Source organism: Haemorhous mexicanus, chromosome 14, assembly GCF_027477595.1.
Source record: "Haemorhous mexicanus isolate bHaeMex1 chromosome 14, bHaeMex1.pri, whole genome shotgun sequence".
NCBI lineage: Eukaryota > Metazoa > Chordata > Aves > Passeriformes > Fringillidae > Haemorhous > Haemorhous mexicanus.
In genome coordinates this window covers 19,759,308-19,782,918 of record NC_082354.1, presented here as the reverse complement: position 1 = coordinate 19,782,918, position 23,611 = coordinate 19,759,308, and the positions used below count along the sequence as shown (strand labels likewise).

At 47.2% G+C, this 23,611-nt stretch overlaps 1 long non-coding RNA gene across 1 annotated transcript; it reads right to left on the bottom strand.

Annotated features, from left to right (window-relative positions):
- Positions 1–457: 457 nt before the first annotated feature.
- Positions 458–21,864, bottom strand: LOC132333736 (uncharacterized). The gene is made up of 3 exons (XR_009488244.1): positions 21,772–21,864; positions 19,698–19,824; positions 458–1,677 (listed from the first exon to the last, which is right to left on the bottom strand). It is a non-coding gene; the product is annotated as an uncharacterized LOC132333736 (long non-coding RNA).
- Positions 21,865–23,611: the final 1,747 nt, after the last annotated feature.

The following is a 23,611-nucleotide window of genomic DNA, read 5'->3' as shown; positions in this document are numbered from 1 at the left end:
TGCCAAAGGCCCAGCTCTTGGAGCACAGAATGGTTTGGGTGGGAAGGGACCTCAAAGATCACCTTGTCGTGGGCAGGGATGTAACCTGATGGGGCTTTCCTGGGAAAGGTGGATGGTGAGCCCTGGCCCTGGTCAATCACATCGTGCTGATAAGGGATTTGGGGAGAGCAGGAGCAGCTCCATGTGCTCTCACAGAGCCCTCAGCTCCAGCCCAGGGGCTGTTCCCTGCACCCAAGGGGAGCCCAGCCTGTGCTCAAAGGAAAATCTGCTCCTTTAGCAAAAATGTTCCTTGAAATCACTTTGAATCAAACATAGAAAAACTCTAATTATAAGCAAAATTTAGCCTGATGGGACAAAAAGAAAAAGTACTTTAATCTGGGGCAGGATAGGAATTTACCTGCATTCATTGCCCAATCTGGGGTGAGGAAGCAACTGCTGTGGAAGAACTCACAAAGAATTTATTTTTTATGTATTTTATTGCACTGTCCACTTAATGTTTTTCATTAAGCTGCAAAACAAGGATGAGTTTCCACAGACAAGGATGAGTTCCACAGCCTGCTCTCCACATCTCTGCTCCTCTGACAAGCAGCCTGCAGTGAGACTGGCAGACATTGCATGACTGTGATATTTAAGAAACTTCTGCTCCTGGTGACCTCCTGGCCCAAGGCTTCCATGGGAACATCATCCTCCAGCTCTAATCACCACGAGCAGGACTCTGAAGGGAGTGAGCATCCTGAAGGGAAGAAGTGCATCCATTCCCAGGCAGCGTGGACATCTTCTGGACAAAAAGCTTTTCCTTCTGGTGGCTGTGCAATCCACAGGGACAGAGGTAAAAGACATTACTGGCTGTGCTAATGCCACGGAGATGTTCAACATGAATTTTAAGTTGTCTTTAACCTGAATCTTTGTTGCAGCTGCTGTCAACACCACAAGTGAAGATCCTAAAATATAAAGCATTTTGAACTCTTTCTTTTCATTTCCTTTCCATTATGCCAGGATGATACTGCCTTATCTCAAAGACACACTTGCATACTTGCACTCTATAATGGAGAAACAGCACTACATACAGGTCCCTAAAAGTAAACACCCAACTCTGTAAATGTTGCATATAATTAGGAAGATTCTTCTGGATTTATTATTTTTTTTCCCCCAAAGCTGTTACTGCTTGATACGGCTGTCACCTGTGTCACTTCTACGGAAAGATTCTCTGTGTTAGAAAGGGAAAATCAGAGCAGCAAGCTAGGAACGTGTTACAACAGGGAGATTTAAGGTGGAAAAGAACGAAGCAGAGCTGCTGACAGCACTGTGGTGGCTGCACCTCCTCCTTAAGTGGAACAGGTGAGGATCACCCTTTGTTTAGAGGGTCTCTTTTGGGAAGAACCAGCACAAACCTCACACCTGACGGACACAAACATCCTTCAGACTGCAAAGAAAAGAGCTGCTTCCTGTAAATATCCCCAGCCCAGACTAACAAATCAAATTCAGTCTCAGCTTCATAATTCTGATCTAATTTCCTAGTATATTAATTTTCAGCATTTGATTTCACTGATCTGTTGAGTCCATTTCAGTTGTGGCCTTTATTCCATTGCTTAATTGGCTTAGCAAAGCCTGGGTGCACCAGCTCTGCAAGGGCTGGCCTGGCTCCTGTGTGTGCCTGCTTCTTCTTTCTTGTAAGACCTAAAAAACATAAACATAACTTATTTTACATTAAACGGTGGTCAAGCCTGGAAATCCCAGGGCAGAGATAATCTCATTTATAGGGAGGGCAGCCTCTAGATTGGTTTGATCTTACCTGGTTCTATTGTAAATCAAAGGTGACTCCGATGAAGGAGAGAGAAGGATGCATCTGACTCCATGGGTATCAGAAGGCTAAGGAATTACTTTATTATACCATATACATTTCATCTGAGCTGAATCTGCCAAGCCCTCCCTCTGCACACACTGCCCAGAATCCCGTGGCTGTCAGTCCCACACACACACACACCTGGCCCTGACAGGCCAAGGAAACAAAACATCCTCACTTCGGATAAACAACCTCCACATTGCATTCTGCTGTGGCACAACACAGGCACAGCGAGTGATGAGAATTGTGTTTTCCCTTCCTCTGAGGTTCAGAGAATGTGAATCCCAGAAATCCTTGGGAAGAATTGTGCCTTGCTTTTCCCTGTCAAGCGTGGCCACACGTTGAGCTCTGGCACTGCTGGAACATGGACAGGTGCCCTCCAGCCCCGTGCCCAGGTGAGATCAGTGGCCAGCCCGGGGCAGGAGCTCTCAGGTGGGGCTTTGCTGCTGGTGGAGCAGAGTCAGGAGCAGCTGGTGGCATTCAGCAGAGACAGTGACACCTTCCCTGTGCTTCCCTGCCACCAGCACACCTGAGTGAGCCCAGCCCCTGCTGCCACTGGGGTTTCCATGCTGAGGCAATGCACTGGCATTTCTGAGCGTGCTTCATTTGCATTTAAACAATCAAGGGTTTTAATTAAAATGCATAAATGAATCATCCACTAGAAGGCCTATCTCCCGTGTTATTTATTTTTTATATTAAACCTTCAATTTGATGGATAAGCACTGCCATTGGTCATTTCTGCTGAAATGATCCCATCAGCAGTGAAATATTTGACAAATCTGATGTTAAATTTTTCATCTCTAGCTTTCAGCACTTGTGGTCCATTGAGATAAATAGTACAGCTCACACTTTTGATCTATTCTTTGAAGCTCTCTGGGACCAGCTCTCTGTTAAAGAGGGAGAGGCACAGGTCAAGGGATGTTTTGAGATGCAAACAGTGCTCTCCTGATGGCTCTCAGACACGGCCCAGCACATCCGCAGTGACGAGAGTGTCCTCTCCTTCTTCAGAGCCTTCCAGCTCTGACAACTCTCTCTTCTCTCTCTATAGTGACAGAATTTGGGGGTTTGGCACTGGTCTGTTTATGAAACAAGAAGCAACGTGGACCTTCAGCTAAGTGAAACCCATTTTCTTTATGCTTTTCCTGGTTTAATTGTTATTTTTATCCTGTGACAGTGGTATCTGCAGTCATCACAGGAGATCCTCCTCCTCCTGGAACACACGACTTTGCAGCATGGCACTGCACATTCAACTCCAAGGAATGTAATTTGTCCTAAGAACTGCATCCTACAGAGAATAAAGCAGAAAACACACTCTGCTGGTAGCTTCTCTCAGAGGATTACTGTAAAACTAAGCTAATAACAATGCAACATTCCTTCAAAAACGGAAATCTTGCTCACATGCTAAGAAGCTGTAAGAGTAACAGCATCATCTGGTGGCTTCTGCCACAAAGAATGGATTAATTGATTTTTTTTGTTCTACTTTCATTTAAATTCCTCATCCCTCAGGTGAGGCCAGGTCCTGAAGGAATGTGTGAGAGGAGAAACAGACGGAAAATGATAAAAATGAGAGAAGGTAATAATGAAATCCTCAGCTATACTGAAACATTAAACTGCATCTGATATCTCAGATCTTTTTAAAAGGATTTTTTAAAGAACACTGAAAAACACCATCCTCATTGAAGTCAAGCTTCATTTACAGCAATGCCAGATGGGTTGGGATTTTGGAAGCATACATTAAGAGCAGGAACAATGCTGCTAAAGGCCTTGAACCTTAGATAAGGATTGCTGTAAACCTCCACAAAATCCTAAAGACAATTCCTTTTCATCATTTCTTTTGTAAGTGCCACATCAAACCCTTCCAACTCCTCCTTCACCTTCCTTTTGGAATTCCTCTTCACCTCCTTCACCTTCCTTTTGGAATTCTTCTCTACACTCCAGGAGGTGTGTAAGAATGAGAGGAAGGTGCATTGGTTTGCAGAAGGGTTTCACTGTGCAGAAGGGTGTTCTGATGGGGAGGGCAAAGCCAGCCCATCCAGCAAAGCTCAGTCTGTGGCTGGTGCAGAACCAGAGGCTGAGCCAGCCTGCTGAGCTGCTGAATCTGCCCAGCCTCAAGGGGCTGGAGCACTCCCAGGAATACCCAAGGTCCCCAAGAAGTTCCCCACCATCCAGATGGAGCACCAGGGCCATGCCAGCCCAGAGAACCCAAAGAGTCCAGGATTAGTGGTTGCAAAAGCTGATTAACAAGGCAATAACATGAAAATTATTCCTTCTGGCTTTATTGGTGTGCAGTGTCTGTTTTACATTCATATAGTTTCTGTCCTATCCTTGGCAGTTGTCTTCTTTGTTGTATTCTTACAAAGAGAGAAATATCAAAACATTAATTTAAGCTGTCACAATGCAAAGGGCTGACAGTCATATAAAGAATTATCATTGTGGCAGAGAATGGAGACAAGTTAGTGAAGGAAAATTAAAGTGACTAGCTAAACAGAACCAAACTTCTTGAAAAATCCAGGATATTGCCATGACAATTCAAATAGCTCCAACTTTTTCTTTTTCTGTTTTTCAGCTCTTTCCTACACAGACTATTATCAATCTGATGGGGAAAAGAAAGAATTCATATGTACTCTGGTTTTAGTGAAATATGTATTTCAAAAGAGAAGATTCATCCTGTACCAGTTTGTGAATAAGATAAATTGCAACTAACATCAATCTTTGTAATTTTCCATAATTGTAGAAGTCAGACTGACCAAGATTACAGCCTGTCTAATCCTTCTTGCCAATGCACACAATATAGAAATGTTTCTTTGTGCTATCCAGGTCTCTCATGGAAAACAAGAATGATTCCTTTTTACCAAACAATAAGGTTCCTGCAGGTGGTGGCTGGGGGTATCCAATTGCCTAAGAATAATTTTAATTAGTTTATAAATAAGGAGAGACTAGTTAAAGGAAGAAAATAACCACTTCACTCTTGTGTTCTGCTGTTCAGCTGCAGCTCTTGGGACATTTCACTCTGTCCCTGAAGGCAGCAGGAGCCTCAAGGTGCACGTCCATGCCCACAGGCCAGACCCTAACTCTAACTTGCTTTCTCTGGGAAAGAAAACCAATGGAATCTTTTCCATAGGACACCTTTTCAGCAGGGAGAACAACCCTTATCCTGTGCTCTGGCCTCTCACCATCAGCTGCCCTCCTGATGAGAGGAGGATGGTAAGAATTTAATGCAAGGAGCTGGTGAAACATCCCAAATTCCACATGAATCCCACAGAACTGGTGAAACGTTCCAAATTCCACATGAATCCCACACAACTGGTGAAACATCCCCAATTCCACATGAATCCCACACAACTGGTGAAACATCCCCAATTCCACAAAAATCCCACCCAACTGGTGAAACATCCCCAATTCCACATGAATTCCATACAACTGGTGAAACATCCCAAATTCCACAAAAATTCCACACAACTGGTGAAACGTCCCCAATTCCACATAAATTCCACATAATTGGTGAAATGTTCCAAATTCCACATCATAAATCCTACACAACTGGTGAAACATGCCCAATTCCACATGAATCCCACAGAACTGGTGAAACATCCCCAATTCCACATGAATTCCACATAACTGGTGAAACGTTCCAAATTCCACATCATAAATCCTACACAATTGGTGAAACATCCCCAATTCCACATGAATCCCACCCAACTGGTGAAACATCCCAAATTCCACAAAAATTCCACCCAACTGGTGAAACATCCCCAATTCCACATGAATCCCACAGAACTGGTGAAACATCCCCAATTCCACATGAATCCCACAGAACTGGTGAAACATCCCAAATTCCACATGAATCCCACCCAACTGGTGAATCATCCCAAATTCCACAAAAATTCCACAGAACTGGTGAAACATCCCCAATTCCACATGAATCCCACAGAACTGGTGAATCATCCCAAATTCCACAAAAATTCCACAGAACTGGTGAAACATCCCCAATTCCACATAAATTCCACACAATTGGTGAAACATCCCCAATTCCACATGAATTCCACCCAACTCGTGAAACATCCCAAACTCCACAAAAATCCCACACAATTGGTGAAACGTCCCAAATTCCACAAAAATCCCACCCAACTGGTGAAACGTCCCCAATTCCACATGAATCCCACCCAACTGGTGAAACACCCCCAATTCCACATGAATCCCACCCAACTGGTGAAACATCCCCAATTCCACATGAATCCCACAGAACTGGTGAAACGTCCCCAGTTCCACCCTTCCTGCCAGCCATGGTGTCTGCAGTGTGAATTGAGGCACTCAGCAGTGCAGGGCCCAGCAGATCAGATGACTGATGAAGCAGGAGCCCTCAAGATTGCTTTATTCAGCCTAAATTCACAATTAATTCCCATTCACAGGAACAACCATGGAGTTCTCTCAGCTAGCACACCAAAACCTGAGCAAAACACAGAAGGCTGAGCAAATCTCTCTTCCCAAGGTGGATGAGTGAGAGGCTTACATGGCTCATGCCAGCAGGACAGAGGCACAGAGCTCCCTGTGGAGGTGAGGACAGAAGATCCTCTCCCCTTGCTCATCATCCTTACCTGTCCTTAAGCTGTAATCCTGGAATTAGGCTGGCAGGCAGGCTGGGGGCTGCACAGCAGGCTGTGTGTGTCTGCAGCAGCAGCAGCCACTCAACCCAGCCAAAGCCAAGCCTGAGGTGCCAGCACTGCCTGCCAGAGCAGCCTGGCCAGGGGTCCCTGCAGGGCTGGACCCTCTGCACGCTGAAAACACACCCAAACCACTGCAAAAACACCAAAAACACAAACCAGGGGAGGACTGCAATCGCTATCATTCCCTAAATAAATCAATGCACATTATGAGTTGGGAAAGCAGACAAGAAAACACTGAGAAATGTAATAAATGGGAATAGCTGCAGTTACACAAAATGCAGCTTCATACCTCTAATTGTGTCAATTATTTTTCACAATTGTGATCTCAAAGATGCTAAGTTTTGCTAAAAGATGTATTTGCAAGTTACTTTGATTACTGTGAATAGTGGGAATGTATTTAAAAGCTTCTGCATATTCACTCTGGCCCTCTGATCCCCCTTTGCAGCATCCTGAATCAGCTGGCAGAACTTTGGGCACTTTGTACACTCCTGCTTGAAGCATTCAGACAACCCTGGGATTATTTGGGCTACTCAAATGGAGAGCCTTTGTCCAAGCTGTCTTTTCACTGATCCCAGGGTTCTTATGACTGGTTTTGCTTTTCACATTTTTCTCTGCCTTTCATTTTTTAATCAGATATGTTTTACTGTGAGGAAGAATTTGACCATTTTCTATTGTATTCTAAGAAATAAGCCTACTACACCCAGGCAGTCAAGGTAATTTCATTTCTGCAATAGAAGGTATAATTGAAGAACCATATTTTCAATGTAAGATATTGTCTAAAACTAGGCCCTAGCATGAACCCTGGTCAACTGCATACAATCCTCTTTAATATGGCCTTTGATAGCCTTCATTTAACACTCTAGAGCAAAGCCTTCAAAGGGACATTGAATGAAATTAAGTTTCCAAAAGAACTCTAATAGTAACAGAAGTCTCTTTCTCTGAATTAATGGCAATCTTAAAATCTCCACTGCTTTGAAACAGCACATTAGTCCACAATGGAAATGTTTACATGGCATTTCAAACTGCAAACAGGATCAGCAAGGACCTTTCCAAGGACAAGATCTATTCAGTTGGATTTTAAGAATGAAAGGAAAGTTGGAGGGTTAAAATTAGACTGGGGGAATCCTATGTAAAATATATTTGGCCTTGGTCTTCAAATAACCTATGTAGAGCCAGCCCACTCCCCTTGAAGTGTGTGCTGCTTTCCCCAGGAAAGGTTCTGGCCTTGACCATACACAGAGCTTCTGGCTCCAGAAATGAACAAGCAAAAAGCTTCTGCAGGGCAGAGAACAAAAGGCTGCCACAGGAGAAGTGCCTGGACTGCACCTCCATGAGGACCCTGGTCCCATCTGGAGAGCAAATTTCTCCAGGAGACTTTGATGCCTTCAGTTTTATCTTCCATATTTCCCAAATTCTGCACTGCACTGGCACATAACCTGAGCTGCACACCCAGTGCCAGCAGCTCTCCTCCCAGCTCAGGCACACAGAGCAATCCTTCTCCAGCCCAGAGCCAAGGACACCACTGCAGCTTCAGCCCCAAAGTGCAAACAGGGATGGAGGAGAGAAACTGGGAGGGTGGGACTGCAGAACCTGGGGTGGAACTGGACACTGAGCCCAGCATGGAAATGGACCCAAACTTATAAAAGTGGGAAAACTCCTGACTCAGAGTCCATCCTGGGGGGAGCCCTGATGGGCTCTTGAACTGCCCAAGGCGTGTCCTGTGAAGGCCTTTTAATAAATCCCTGCTTTATTCTTTAACTCTGCCAGCCTGTGCTCCAGGGAGCCTCTCCAGGCATCACCTTCACCAGGTTCTTACTCCTTGTTCAAGTTCTCTTTAGGGCTGAGCAGAGCCCCAGCACCATGGAACAGCATCATCCACACCTGTGTGAAGGGTGTGCCTTGGGAAGGCTCATCCTCACACAGCACCAACCAGTCCTGCCCTGCTCCAGCCTCTGGCTCTGCTCCTGCAGCAGGTTTGGGCTGGGTCAGCCTGCCCAGCCTCCTGTCCTGCTGCTCCTGTCCTGCTCCTCCTGTCCTGGTGCTCCCTTTCACCCTGTCCTCCTCCTCTTGTCCTGGTGCTCCTGTCCTGCTCCTCCTGTCCTGCTCCTCCTGTCCTGCTGCTCCTGTCCTGCTCCTCCTGTCCTGCTGTTCCTGTCCTGCTGCTCCTGTCCTGCTCCTCCTTTCACCCTGTCCTCCTCCTCCTGTCCTGCTGCTCCTGTCCTGCTGTTCCCTTTCACCCTGTCCTCCTCCTCCTGTCCTGCTGCTCCTGTCCTGCTGCTCCTGTCCTGCTCCTCCTGTCCTGCTCCTCCTTTCACCCTGTCCTGCTGCTCAGCCAGCTCTGGAGCCTGCCCAGCCTCCCTGTCCTGCTCCTCCTTTCACCCTGCACACCTGCACACACAGCTCAGCCCCTGCACAGTCCCCCCGGACCCTCTTTCCAAAAGTGAATTCGGAGTGAGATGAACAGGAATTGTTCTGGGAGCAAAGAGCAAACCTCTGTGAAGCCTTAAAACCTGTTCTTAGCAGACTTTTTGATTGCTCCAGGGTGTGTATGCCCACATGTAGGTACTCCTGCAGCAGAAAAGTGCAGCAAAAATGATTAAACACATGAGGAAAGAGGCTTCCATCTAAAAAGTGATTAAAAAGACTAGCATTGTTTAGTTTACAAAACACAAGAGTAAAAGATGATATAACAGAAGCAGAGAGAAGGGGCTATTTATTCTGTTTTCTCTGAAGCACAAATATGCATGGAAAGGTGAAGGGAAATGCTGAAAACATTCGTGCAGTGTATAATCAACCCTGCAACTCATTGCTGCAGGATATTAGGCAAATTTCTCAGAAATGCTTCTAAATGTGTTTGATGTGACAAATAACAAGCCTCAGCTCCTGAGGTGAAGGAAAAGCAAAAACAAACCATCATCTCCCCAGACTGGAAGGACACTCAGTCCCTGTCCTTGTGCTGGAGATGGAATTCTTGTCTCCAGAGGGATGGCATTATTTATTTATCAAGTGCATGATATGGGAGGGCTGGTTTCCTTGGAGCAGGAGGTTCTGTGGCAGGCAATTAAAAGGGTCAGCAAATGCAGCTGTGTGAAGCCATTCCTCCCCACATACAGGAACTTAGGGATGCTGAAGTGGCTCAGGTTCAGTTACTTTGTTCTCAGCTGGTTATTCTCCCCAAAGACTGTTAACGACACCCAGGGAGCAGTCAAGGCTGAGAATGAAAATGGAATCAAATGTATTCACGTCCTTGGAAAATTCTTGTTTCTACACACTCACAAGGAACATGTTCTCAGTGGATCCTGCCTATTTTGGGTACACAAGGGAAACTGTTGAATCTCCAAGTTAGCAGTGAATGGAATTGGAATTTCAGTGGTCCCTGTGCATGGGAGCACCAGGAGGGTGCTGGGGTGCTGCTGGGGTGGGGAAGGTGCTGCCACAGACAGAATTAGTACCTGCTTAAAATGTACACGGAGAACAAACTGTCTTTTTTTTTAAAAAAAAAGAAGAATTTAAAATGCTACTTCTGCCTTGTGAATAGTTTCCTTGCAACTGTCAGGCCATCTGCTTGGAGAGGGGTCTGTGCAGTCATGAAAGGGATCTTAAAATATACTCTCCTCATAAACATCTTTTGTTTGGAAAATCCACATGCATCACAGAATGCAGTAAATGGCAGCACAGGCTGAAGGGAAGCACTTTTAAATGCCGAGGATGCAGCCTTGGATACAGCTGCCCCTGCCCCCTCCCCTCTGCAATGAGCTCCCCTCAGCTGCACCCCCAGCCCCAGCACACAGCCCAGGCTGGCAGCACCCACCTGCTGGGGACATGCCACCAGAACTCCCCTGGGTGCATCCAAAATACCAAACTGCCTGCTGGGCAGAGGAGGAACAGGCTCCTGCAAAGCAGCTCTCAGAGATGACATCATTCTCACAGCCAATTTTCTGCCTACACTGCACCATTTTCTGGGGAGGTGTGTGGAGAAAAACCCCAGCACACGTTCTGTGTCCCCAGTCAGACAGGGCAAATGAGGGGTGTGCAAGCACATCTAATTCCAGCATTTCCCAACTTCCACCAGCCTAGCTTTCCAGAACTGCTTGGTACATGAATATATACAATACATACATATGCACACAAACATTTATTTGGTTTGCATGCTTAGAATATGAAATTGTGTGTATGAGAACAGTGTTTTGCTTTCCTCACCTTTTCTTTCTGTTTATTTTCATCACTCTTTGGCCATTTTTTGTTTACCCACTTTTTGTTATTCTAATGTAAGTTCAAATATACAAAATGCTAATTTTCTTGTACATAAAAATGTAATAAAACTTTCTGGCTTTCTTTATAAACAAATTTCAGCAGGAAGGTTGATGGGATGCTGTATACCAAGTAAAGAAGAAATACTGTTTAATTATCTTCCATATAAAATCCAATAAAACGTTCTGGCTTTTCTTATTTTTCTGTACTGGGGATTAACATCAGTGTCTTTGTGATGAGAAATCTGCATTCATGGCTCCTCTATTTAGATTTAAATAGGAATTATAGTTCTTGGCAGAAAGGGATCTGTCAAATATCACAGCATTTGTGGCAGGTGGTCACTGCATTGCTTAGCACAGACACTGCCTGCTTAACCATAGCCTGAAGTAAACATCAAAAGTCAATTATTCTCTTTGTAAATATTTTATTTATATTTTGGAGGCTAACAAACATCTTTTCAGTGCTTGGCTGAGGCCTTCCTCCATGGATCATAATCCCACTGAACCTGCATTTGTGGGGCTGGGAACATGCTCAGCAATGCAGGGACCCAGCAGTGAGTGCTGGGATTCATAACCCAATTCTCTGCCTGGAAACCCTTAATGACTTGGCTGCCTTGGAGTGGACAGAGCTGAAACCTGTCACGGTTGTTACCCAGAGCAGCTGCCAATTAGCACGACAACCATGTATTATTTTGCCTTTCCTCTGTTAAAATCTATTTTGAATATAAATAATGCAAAAGAAAAAGAACCAAACCCAGGCGGGTTCTGATTCCGTGGATTTAACACTGTGGGGTGGGAAAGGAGGAGCTCTGGTTTAGGGGCCAGACAGGCGTGTGCAGTGGAAACCTGGATGCACTCTGAGCAGCAAATACAGAACAGGAGCTGAGCTCTGAGGGTCAAAGGCCTTGAAGAAATGTCTTGTTGCAGGGTGAACCTGCTAAAACAACATGACAGTACCTGGCAAGTTCTGCACACGTGGCAGAACCCCTCCCAAAACCACCGTGGTGTGGAAAACGCCTGAAGATGCTGCTGCACGTTTTAGATCCTTATCTGAACTCTGCCTGAACTCTTTGGGCCATTAACTAATCAGATCATCTCATTTAAACAATGTTATAAAAATAATCAAGTACTTCTGCCTACATAAATACACTTGGAATGCATTTACCCTAAAGAAGCAGGGCTTCCTTGGGCATTTCCTCCTGGCATTTGGGGAACAGAAGGAGCACAAAATGTTTGGGAGGAGCAGCGTTCTCTGAGATGGGGCTGTGGGTAATTTTCCCTGCAAGCCCGTTTGGTGGCAAGTGAATGGAGTCCCACATTACCCAAACTGCAGTGTACTAAAGCACTGGGTGCTCGTTTCCCTGCACTATCTGCCTGGCAAAGGCCATCTGTTCTAGCCCATCCATGCACAGGCACAGCCTCTGCTGCTGGAACAGGATTCACACACACGTGGAGCAAGGCAAGCATGTGCCTCTAACTGTTTGGATCCCTAGAACATGGATTTTTCATTTTCTTTGTTTCTTTGTGCTCACCCAGTAATAATACTTGTCATCTGAGAATTCATATTGATCTTGTCATTGCCTTAAAATTGGATGACAATTACTATCTTTGTCAAAATTCGATCTGATGAAATGGCTCCAATTAGGAAGGAAAAAGAAGGAATCCATCACAGCAGGGAACATTGCATTTGGCTTTAGAGCAGGGAAGCTTCTCTTAAAGGAAAACTGAGAAGAAAATGGGAACAAGCATGACAGAGACTAGGATGCCAGTCTGAAAATCCACAGAAATTAGGTATACATATGAAATGAACAGCCATTTCATTTCTGCAGTCCCTATCTGTCTGCAGATCCGAGTTGAAGCTCCCCTGACAATAAATGCCAGTAACTGTTGTTTTCCTTTTGTGATCTGGTCAGACACACAGTGGCAGTTGGCACCAGGCTTCCTACATTTTCAAACCCAGCTCTGATAACCAGTATAATTATAAGACATTATCAGGAGTAGATTTGCTGAAGTTCATAAAATGATAACAGCAGAAATGACATCATGTTTCCAGATACTGATCTCACCTTGAAACTAAACATAAAGAGGAAGTGAAAGAGTTGAAAACAAAAGAGCAAGTGCACTTCCATTGTTAACTGCTATTAGCACTAAAGCAAACAACTTATCCCTGCTAATTACAAACAAAATTCTGCTAATTACAGACTTTTTGTTCATAAGTCATCCCTAAAAAATTAGTGTGTGCATTTGTGTGTGTGTGTAGGGGTGGGGCAATCTTTTTCCAAACCAAAGAAGTTTGTTTCATATTGAGCTGATGTTTTCTTGACCAAAAGAGCCCTGCCAGTGTTTTGTTTCTGAGCAGGACTGAAGGGTCAGGTTCACCTGTAATTCTGGCCTGGCCTCACCTGGGAGCTGGGAGATGGATGCTGGTGTTTGGCTCTGTCTGAAGGACTGCAAACCTCCACCTACCCCCCAAATCATCTCAGCCCCAGGCCATTCTTGCATGGGTTTCCCTGAATCAGGCCAGTAAATCTTCCCAAACAAGGATGGGTTTGGATCAGTCACAGGAGCCTCTGCACTGGGGGCTGCACACTTCTACCTCCCTGGGAAATCTCATCTGAACTGCATGGAGGAGCTCAGCAAGGCACTGAGGGAAGCCAGGCAAGCACAGCAGGCTTCAGCAGGTGGTGACTTTCCACCTGGGGCTGTGGGGCTGGCGTGATGCAGAGATGAGTCACACTCCTCACCAGCAGCAGCTCTGGGAGGGAAGGTGGGCGAGCTGGTGCTCCTCCAGCAAGCTGGGCAGACAGAATTTCCCTTCCCCAAATCTTCCTCCCCCTGCCTCTGCTTTCACTAGCTAAGCATCCTTGCTGACTCTGACCTACATTTGAAACAGTTCCAGAATGCAACAGAACTGTGTTTCTGGGGAATTTGATATTTGCTAAAATTTTTAATCCAACCCATTTAAAAATGTTGTGCGTTAACTGAGCAAACAGAGCCATCAGAAAAGTCTACAAACCCCAAGCAATTGTCCTGGATTGTTTACAACACACTGCTATTAATGAGCATCTGGGATGAGTATGGGATCTCCTACTATGGATCTCATGATCTGTACAATAATGGCTGATTTTAATTGACTTTTGCTTCATATAGCAAATCCCAATTGGAGGAGTTCCAGGACGCTGCTAGTGAAGAGCTGTGGGCGGGTGCATGTTTTGAAGTGATGGTAAACATTGTGACATATACTGTGTGTGCCACATATTCTCGCATGCACATTTTGACTTTTGTTGCCTTGGCTTTCACACAGCATCTCGAGCATAGACATCCCTATTTACCAGTTTGAGTGGAAATCTGTTAATATGTGAACACTGCTCGCCAGCACGCCCCACCAGGGCTGGCTCTCAGCTCCTCTGCTCCCCTCTCCCACGGACACCAGCCCTGCTCTGGGGCTGGCACAGGGGTGCTGAGGGCTCTGGGAACGTGGGCTCAGCTCAGGAGGAGCCTCTGATTCCCCATATCAGTCACATCACTGAGAAGGCCTCGCTCTTCTGCTGCTCTGAGTTCTGTTTTCCTTTCAGGAGATGCTGAATGCCAAATTTGGTCAAGCTGTTTTAGCACTTGGAGTACCGTGGGTGTTAAAATACCTCTAAAGGTCTGGGAGTGTGAGCCAGATTACCTGTATGATGTATTTTAATGATTAGCCAACCCTTCTGCTTGAACTGAAATTTCTCCTGAATCCACAACAGCTCTTTGGGAACCTGAACTCAGCCAAGATTTGCAGAGGTGTTTTAATCTGACACATTAAAATGTCCCCTGCTACATATCCCATCCTGCCTGGCTGCAATATCCTGGCCAATATTAGACTAACAATTTGGGTTTAGGCTCTTTCTGCAAAACCATTTGCATCACACAGAGCAAAGCTGTGAGGTTTTACAGGCACTGGAGCCCTGTGTGTCCTGTCCCTGGCAATAAGGTGCCCTGAGCACAGGGAGGGTGCTCTGCTGCTGCTGCTGCTGCTGCCCACACCCTGCCCAGTTCCCCAGAGGTGTGACACCTCTCCAGCAGCTCCTCCACTTTAGCCCTGAAATATTTTTTTTTTTTGGGAAAGGAAGGAAAAAAAATAAGATTTAAAAAAAAAAAAAAAAAAGGATATATTTTCCTCACTGCAGCAGAAGCACTTCTCACACCTGGCTGTTAGACAAGACTCCTGCAAGAGAGATTTGCATGTGAGGAAAGCAGTGTGGAGCAGCTGCTGGAACCTTCTCTGCTGCACACAATGCAATACATGCTGCTGAAAGGGGGTTTCTGCAGGGTAATCCTGCCACGGATCCAGAGCCATCCAGCACTCTGCCTGGCCAGGAGCCTTCTCTGTGCTGCAGGAAACCATCTGGGATGGCAGCCAACCTGGGGAGGGAGCAGGATTCCCAATGAGCAGCACTGGGAGTGCTCCCCTCTAGCACAGCTGCCATCATCATCATCACCATCATCATCAACATCATCATCATCACCATCATCATCAACACAACACAACACCATCACCATCACCATCACCATCACCATCACCAGCAGCAGCAGCAGCAGCAGCAGCAGCTCTGCCGAGGGGAGGGCAGTGCTGCCCAGCCCCAGGACTGCCCCAGGGGATGCTGGCTCTCACCTGCTCTTCCCACCTGCCCCCACAGCACCCCCATGCCTTGAACCCACCTGTGCTTGCCTGGGACCCTCCTGAACACGTTATCTAAACCCTGTTTCAGTTCCCTGACACATCTCCTGCCACAGAGTGCCCGTTGTTTTCACTGATCTCTGCTGCTTCTGGGTTTATTTTTCTTTATCCTCAAGCCTCTACCTGGTGTCCCCTTCCCTGCCAAACGATTCCTGTGCTGCTGAACAATGGTGGGTTTGTGTTTCAGGGAGTTTCCTCTTTTGTGCATCTTTCCATTCTATTGGCCATACATCTTTTTCTCTGCAGATTCTCCCTGATTGTGCAGAAGCATGTGGCTATCTGCTAATGCCAATATCACTCCCTGAGAATTCTTTTTCCGTGCATCATCAAGGATTTAAGTGGAAAGCCTTCAGCACAGTGCAAATTTCACTCCTGAGAAAATCCATCTTTTGAGGTAGCTGATTTTAATTAAAGAATACTCTCTCTCCCTCTCTCTTTCTCCCTCTCCCTCTCTCTCTCTGGATTATACTTTAATTTCAGTTTCTATCACAACATTAGATACTTCTTAGATAAAATGTATTTTTGTCTCCTTTCATCGGTGATTATCTGGAGTTCTTAAACACTTGGGGTCAGCAGCTGGTCCCCAGTTGATGCAGTTCAGGAATAATTCTATTCAAAGGAATTAATTCAGAACAAAATTGGTTTTAAGTTCAAAATCAGGGAAAATATTCATAATATTTTGCCCTTATTGCATACATGAGAGTGAAACTCTCAGAAATATCAGTAGTAGCAATGGTGGTAATAAACAATAATCTCTGAAGTGTAGAACACCTTCCACCTGAGCATTTCAGGCAGGAACACTTTAAGCTACTGTCATATGAAGAAATGTCATTATCCTAATTTTACACAAGGGGAAAAGAGGTGACAGGAAGTTAAGAAAGCAGCTGAAAATCTCATAACAAGAGCTGAGCCTCCACCTCCTGATCTCCTGTTCCTGACACCCTCAGCACAGAGGGAATCTGTTCCCAGGGGATATCAAATTGAGGTCTTGGGAGTTAATAGTTATGGAAGAATCAACACTGTTCAAACACAAGTGCAGTTTGAGTTTCTGCCTCCATCATTTTGCCAAATTAAGACTGAAATATTATCGGTATCATGACTTCAATTGTTTATGCATGATAAATTTGCACAGTTAAACCATTTCCAGACTTCTCCCAGAAATGGCTGAGCATAATCCCAGGCAGGGAGAGCCCTGCTGCAGATTTAGAGCTTCACTGCTGCAAAGGAGGCTGGAGTAAAACCCTGCCACTGCTCAAGCCAGAGTCACAACTTCCTCTCATGGCAGCAGTGGGATTTTGGCCGAGGTGCCCGTGGCCACGAGGACTCCTGCACTGCACTCAGAGCCTGTGGAACAGGCAGGGATGGCTGTGCCCCTGCACATCTCCTGGTGTGTGTGACAGAACGCAGGCAGATGCACAGAAACCCACAGAAAGGATGGCATGGGAGAGTTCAAGCTGGCAAGAGGGGCTTGTTCCATTTTGTTCTATTTTCTGTGTGCAGAACGACGTGCAGCAAGTTGTCCAGCCACTGCACAGCCCCTGCAGGCTCTCCCCCACTCCTTTTGTCTGCTTTTTGCCTGGTTTAGTGCCCCCTCCAGCCTCTGCACGATGCAGATATGGATCTCTGCTTAGTCATGCATTTCTGTGCTGAACGGAATTAAAGGAAAAAATATCTATGTAGGATAAGGGTAGGAATGAAATGTGCTTTGGCAAAGTGCTTCTAGCTGCCTTTCTGCCAGTAAGCCATTAATTTGTGCTTCTTTGTTTTCTCCAAGCTCAGAATAATTCCCATCTGCCTTGACTCACTATCTAGCTCAGAAAGGAAGAGGTCCTTTTCTGAGCATGGATGAAATAGGAAACTTGATGTATAAATGAAGAATGGAGCTTGGAATCCTGGTGTTTCTACCGCTGGGACCTGAAATAACTTGAGGTCCTGCTCTTTTAATTAATTTCATTCTGATGAGCCTGCCTCTCCTGCTCTGGTGTTTTTTCCAAGCTTTTGTGTTCCTGGCCTGCCTGCAATCCATGTGTATTCCCCTTCTCTCTTCCTGCTGAAGCTGAAGACGCAATCACATCTTTGAACCATCTGGTTTTTAATTTATTATTCTCCCCCACTGCACTGATGGGCTCTCTCGTGTTCCTGTCAGGGTAACAACTTGGCTCCTGTTTATCTAAGATATGTTAACATGCTGTTCCTCTTCTGGGCACTCACTGGGTCTATTGGATTTCCTGAAATTAAACACTGGGGAGTTTTTAATATTATTTTCTTCATCAGACCAGGGAATACCCCCTACCTTTACAGCCTCTCTTCCTCCTTTTGTTGTTCCAGACAACATTTTATGACTCTTGCTAAATTTGGGCTAATATCTCATTTTTCTGTCCTCTCCACATCATTCCCAGGATGATCAGTGGAGCCAGCCTGGCCACGTTCCTGTGAGAGGAACCTGCTGAGGAACCCACTCATGTGAGGCCAGAGAGCACCAGGAGCCCCCAGAGGAGGCCCAGGGATCCCTGCAGAGCTCCTGCCGTGTCCCAGGGGCAGGACACAGGACCTGGGACAATCCCTCTGTGTCTTGGCTCTCTCACCCACAGAATGGGCAGTGGGAGAAGAGGGGCCCCAGCTGTGCCAGGGCAGCTCTGTCCCTGCCAGGGGTGGCAGGAGCTGGGCATCCCAAGGGTGGCAGCAGCTCCAGGGAACCACAGGATGGAGAATAATGTGGATTTATAGTTGTTACTTCACTTTCCTCTAGCACCTCCCGAGAGCCTTCTGAGGCTTTCCATTCTTTAATAAGCTGAAAGTGCTCCAAGATTTTTCTAATGAAAATGATATAGGAGCACACAGTGTTATTATTAAAACCTCTCTCTTTTTCTCTAGGAACTGCTAAAATACATTTACAGTTTATATCCTTTTTGGTGAGCATTAAAGTTTCTAATTTAAAATAATAAAGCCTGGTTTGCTCACTTTCTTTCCCTTCTATTTCAAAAATATAAAAAACCTGACAGTTTTCTAACTATTCTTATTTTGCCGGGTGATTTTTGGATTTCAATAAAAGTAACACTGTGGTTACAACACTTTGTGAGATAAGCAAAGAGATTTTTTTTTTTTTTTTTTTTACAGCACAATTATGGAAATTTCAAAGGATCTTATAAATATCCCGCTATTTGCATATATGAGATAAGCATATTTTAGTAATGCTGGTGACAGGCTAGCAAGGAAAAGGAGTGGGACAGGCACACAGCAAACACAGGCAAACATGAGGGGGTGTGTGTGCTCTGCTCCAGTGACACCTGGGCTGGGGGGTGCAGGATCCTGGGGACACCAGCCCAAGCCTGTGCCTCGGTTTCCCTGCCCAGGTGCAGGACCAGCACTATTTCCTTGTGCCACAGGCAGTGTGCTCAGCCCAGGGGTGAGAGAGGAGTGAATTCTCCAGCCCTGAGCTGTGTGTGCCCTTGCAGGGATCCCTGTGCCTCCTGTGGGTGCTCCTGGTGCCCTCTGGCCTCACACGAGGGGTTCCTCAGCAGGGTCCTCTCACAGGAACGTGGCCAGGCAGGCTCCAGTGAGTCACCCTGGCAATGACGTGGAGAGGATGGAGAAATAGGATTTTAGCCCAAATTTAGTGAGGTACAAACACGGGGAAGGTCTGCCAGGCCCTGGGGGCAGCGGGGCTGGGGACAGGGGACACCTGTGCTGCCACTGCCTCCCTGTGCCACAGCCCTCACACCTGGGGACAAGGAGCCTCTGCCAGGCAGGTCAGCACTGCCAAAAGGCCAGCACAGCCCCCAGGAAGCAGCTGAGGCCAGCCTGGCCCTCCACACGTGCCCACATGCCCATGAAACCCCTGAGAGTGGAGCCTGAGCTGCTTCTGGAACTGAGCTGTGCTTTCTGCTGCTGCTTGCCTTCGCATTTCTGAGCTGGAAATCTCTCTGCTGGTTCTGCCTCAGAGCTGCTGGGAAGCTCCCAGAATTAGTGTGGCAATTTTCTCAGTCCTTTGTTGAAAAGGGAGAGTCCACATGAAAATGCACTGGCATTCCAGCTGCATAAATAGTGTAAATTGCTGTCAAACCAAAAGGCAATTTAGCTTAAAGGAAGCCCAAACAAACAACCCCCTCCACACACACTTCTGTGTCCCCATTAGAACTGCAGGTTTCCATTCTGCACATCTCCCAGCCATCTGCTTGGCCCTTGAAAGAGTCCTTGAAAACCGAAAAATGAAAACCACTTACTTTCTGAAAACCAATCTTGGCTTCCCAGTGCCTGGCTTTCAGGGGAGCTCCACTCCAGCCTTGATTTCTCTCAGTGCAGATACTCACTGTGTCCTGAACAATTAGATGCCTTTGAGGATGTTGAAAGCTAGACATAAAAACCAAATCAATCTAGAGTTTTGTTTGACAACTGATATGATTTCTAAGGAAAAAAAAAAATCCAGTTACCAAATAAAATAATAAATAAAATAATAAAATAACGTCCCCAGAAAGCTCAAAACTTAAAAGAAATCTACCAAATGGACCCTTGACTCTTTAGGTTTCAAACCATACATTTTTTCTATCAAATTGTCTTTAGCCTGCCTAGAAAAAAAATTACAGAGGTACAGATCCATCTTTTTTCTCCCCTGCTGAGGCAGGTGACCTTCTCCAGCAGCCAAAGCCCCTTGGCTTGTGCAGCACAGCCAGGGACCCTCAGGAGGTTCACTGAGGGGTGGGGATGGGTTTCTCCTGGTCCCTGGTGCCTGCACATCCTTCTTCTTCACCAAAAATTTGGGGAGAGGTGAGCTGGCAGCATGACCCAGACCCTGCCGGGTCTCTGGGGCCCACTGGCTCAGCCTCTGGGCTGGAAAGGAGCTGTGGTCTGCAGGCTGGAGCTGCCCAAAGTGCAGCAACCCTGGGGTAACTGTTCCCAAGCTGCACAGAAGCCTGTCCTGGACACAGGAAGGATGACAAGCAGCCTCTGCCTCCCAAGCAGCTGGTTGGTATTTTTCTGTGATGTTCACAGGAAAAAGAGAAGCACAAGGCAAGAGGCAGTTTTGCCTCGTCAGCTAATGATCCTTGGCTCTCTGACTTTGTGGCTCTGGTAGCAAACAGGAGAGGTCACACACGAAGCTGTGCAAGTGTGAGGAGTCTCTGTTAAAGCCATCAGGGGTTTGTGGAATGCAGCAGGCACAGGGCACTGTGAGAGGGGGGCTGGGGGTCACAGCAGCCTCCTGCCCGTGTCACCAGCCCTGGGCAGTGCCACCAGCCCTCAGCGTGGGCCTGATTGCAGGGCTGGCTCCCAGCTGCTTCCACCTCTGCCCTCTGCCCAGGCTTTGTCTGCAGCCAGCAGGGAGCTTTCAGCTCCTCACCCAGGCCACTTCAGAGCCCAGCTCCCAGGGGTGGAGCAGAGCTGCAATCCCCATCTCCTATTGTCCCACTGATTGTTTGGGCTCTGGAAGAGCCTTCTTTTCTGAAGAGCTTCTTCTTTTCTTTATTTTTTTAATCTTTCCCCCCCTTTTTCTTCTCATTTTCAACTGGCACCAGGAGGGCAGAACAGAAGAGGCTGCTCAAAGATGTTTTTAGCTTGCTTTCTCTCAAGAGATCCTGGCTCCTGCAGAAGAAACAAGTTCCTGACAGGAAAAAGGCCCTCCACCATAACAAGGCAGTTCTCCCTCCCCAGCTGCTGGATTGCCTGCCCGGGCTGGGGAGGGAGATCTGAGGGAGGATGGGATCCGGAGGAATGCAGATGGGAGGAAGGGATTTAGCATGATGGTGATGGCTGTGTGATTGGAGGTGACAGGAACAATAGTGCATGGCTGTGTCTACACTGCCTGCTAGACACACGCTGGCCTCTCAGGAAAGGGGAGCACAATACTTTTAAATTGAAGTGGATGGGGCTGGGAAACGGAGGGAAGAGGAAAGGAAATAAAACATAAGGGCTTTCAAACTGCTGGGAGGGCTGGTGCTCTCCTTCCAGCCACAGCAAAGCACGACTGGCTCTGGGAAAGTGGGGCTAATGCAGCTCTAAGCCACCCCTGAGCATATCCAGCTGTGGGTGATGGGGAGCTCGGACACCTCAGAGAGGAGAGAGCTCCAGCTCCCACTGCAGCAAGGCTGCAAAGAGCCCTTATCCCACTGGCAGCCCCCTGCCCACAGCAGGGCTGTGCTCTCAGAGAGCAGAGAACGTGGGCACCTCAGGGAGCATCCCTCCGGGGTGAAACACAGGCACCACCACACTGCATGCAGTGGGCAGAGCAGAAAGAGCCCAACACCACCCAGCCACGTGCCCAGCTCCAGTAAATCCATGTGCCATACACAGAGCTGCTCTTACCCACACAGCAGATCCTTGTTTCTGTGCTGGTCCAGCTCTGGGGATGGCTGACACTCACTCCTTTCTGTCACCTGGAAAGTGAAGACAGTTTCCTCATGGCTTGGTGTTTTTCTCCTTTCCAAAGCTTTGGCTGTGATTGATGAAGCTGCCTGACATTGTCAGAACTTACCTGAACTAATAAACAATGGAAATGCCTTTATTTGTGCTAGTGCCAGATCCATCCCCCTCACAGCCCCAGGTGTGCTCTTTGCTGGAGCCCATGATGTACTACCTGAACCCTGCTCACCATTCTTCATGTTGATTATTTACCATTTTCTGCCTTTTATCCATTCTGTGAACATTTTGCCCTAATTGCTCAGCTATTTGTTGATTATCCTGCAGTTGTTTGTCAGATCCTTTTATTCATTAATCTGTGAGACCCTTCAGTTGCTATTCATCTGATAAGGAAGTTTTTAGCCACCAATCCTCTCAGAGTCATATCTCACTTCATGTCAAGGCCTTAACAGGAGCAGAATCATGGCTGACTGTAGCTGCTTGTGGAGTCATTCAGGTGGGAACACCACATCCTGCTTTCTGCCATTCACCTGCACCAACCTCCTCCAAGCTTCCTTTGGAAGCTGAATTCTCCACATCCTGAGGTTTGTGGGCATTCTGCTCCGTGCAGTTGCAGATTTGTACCCAGCCGGGCAAAAACCTTGTTCAGCAAAACGAAATCCTTCCTGGTGGCTGGCTGAGCCCGTGGGGAAGCAGGGCTGACAATGCCTGTGGGACTGCTGCCACTGGCAGGGAGTGAGGTGAGCTGAGCCCTGCCTGCACCTCCTGCTCTGCTGGCACCGAGCACAGCCTGAGCCAGCCCCAGATCCAGCCCCAGCCTGAGCTAGCCCCAGATCCAGCCCCAGATCCAGCCTGAGCCAGCCCCAGATCCAGCCCCAGCCCAGCCTGAGCCAGCCCTAGATCCAGCCCCAGCACAACCTGAGCCAGCCCCAGATCCAGCCCCAGCCCAGCCTGAGCCAGCCCCAGATCCAGCCCCAGCACAACCTGAGCCAGCCCCAGATCCAGCCCCAGCCCCAGCCCCAGATCCAGCCCAGCCCGAGCCAGCCCCAGATCCAGCCCCAGCACCTGTACAGCACATTTCTGCTGCACTGGGATCTGTTCTGACAGAGGCAATTAAACCTGCACAGCCCACTGCACATCAGGAGGCTGCAGCACCTGACTCAGTTGAGCACCCTCACCGCTGGAGCTCAGAGCTGCTCGTGCCCTGTGTCCTGCTCCAGCCCTCCCTGTCCCTGTCCCTGTCCCTGTCTTGTCACCCACCAAGGGCTGATGCCAGCCCAGGGCTCCCCAGGCACCACCCTGTGCTGCACTGAACACGCTGCATGCCAGGGAAGCATGACTGGGGTGTTGTGCCATTGGCCGCCCTCCAAGGAGATGATCCAATTGTTCTGATTTCCAGACTAAATATACTCATTCCTTCTGACAAGGAGTTGTGGTGTCAATAAGACTTGAGATGCACAGACAATAGCCTGGAACACGGTATCCTTCTTTTTGTGCCAAATTGGTGCCTTTTTCCCTGGCTGACAGAGGCAAACCATGCATGAGAAGCTTCCAGGGTGCAGCCAGCCCAGCACTGCAGCTCAGGCTGGGCTGGCTTCAGCCTGGCTGGGCTGCCTGCTTCCCTACACCCTGCTCCCACTGCCTGGGCTTCTCTAAAAGCTTAGCTGGAGGATGACTCACTTCAGTGAGCATCAGAATAAAATCCTGCATACAATTAAACGTGCAGTACAGTGCTCTCAGCTAGGCAGAGCAGTGGGGCTGGGCAGCTCTGGAATTAATTCCACAC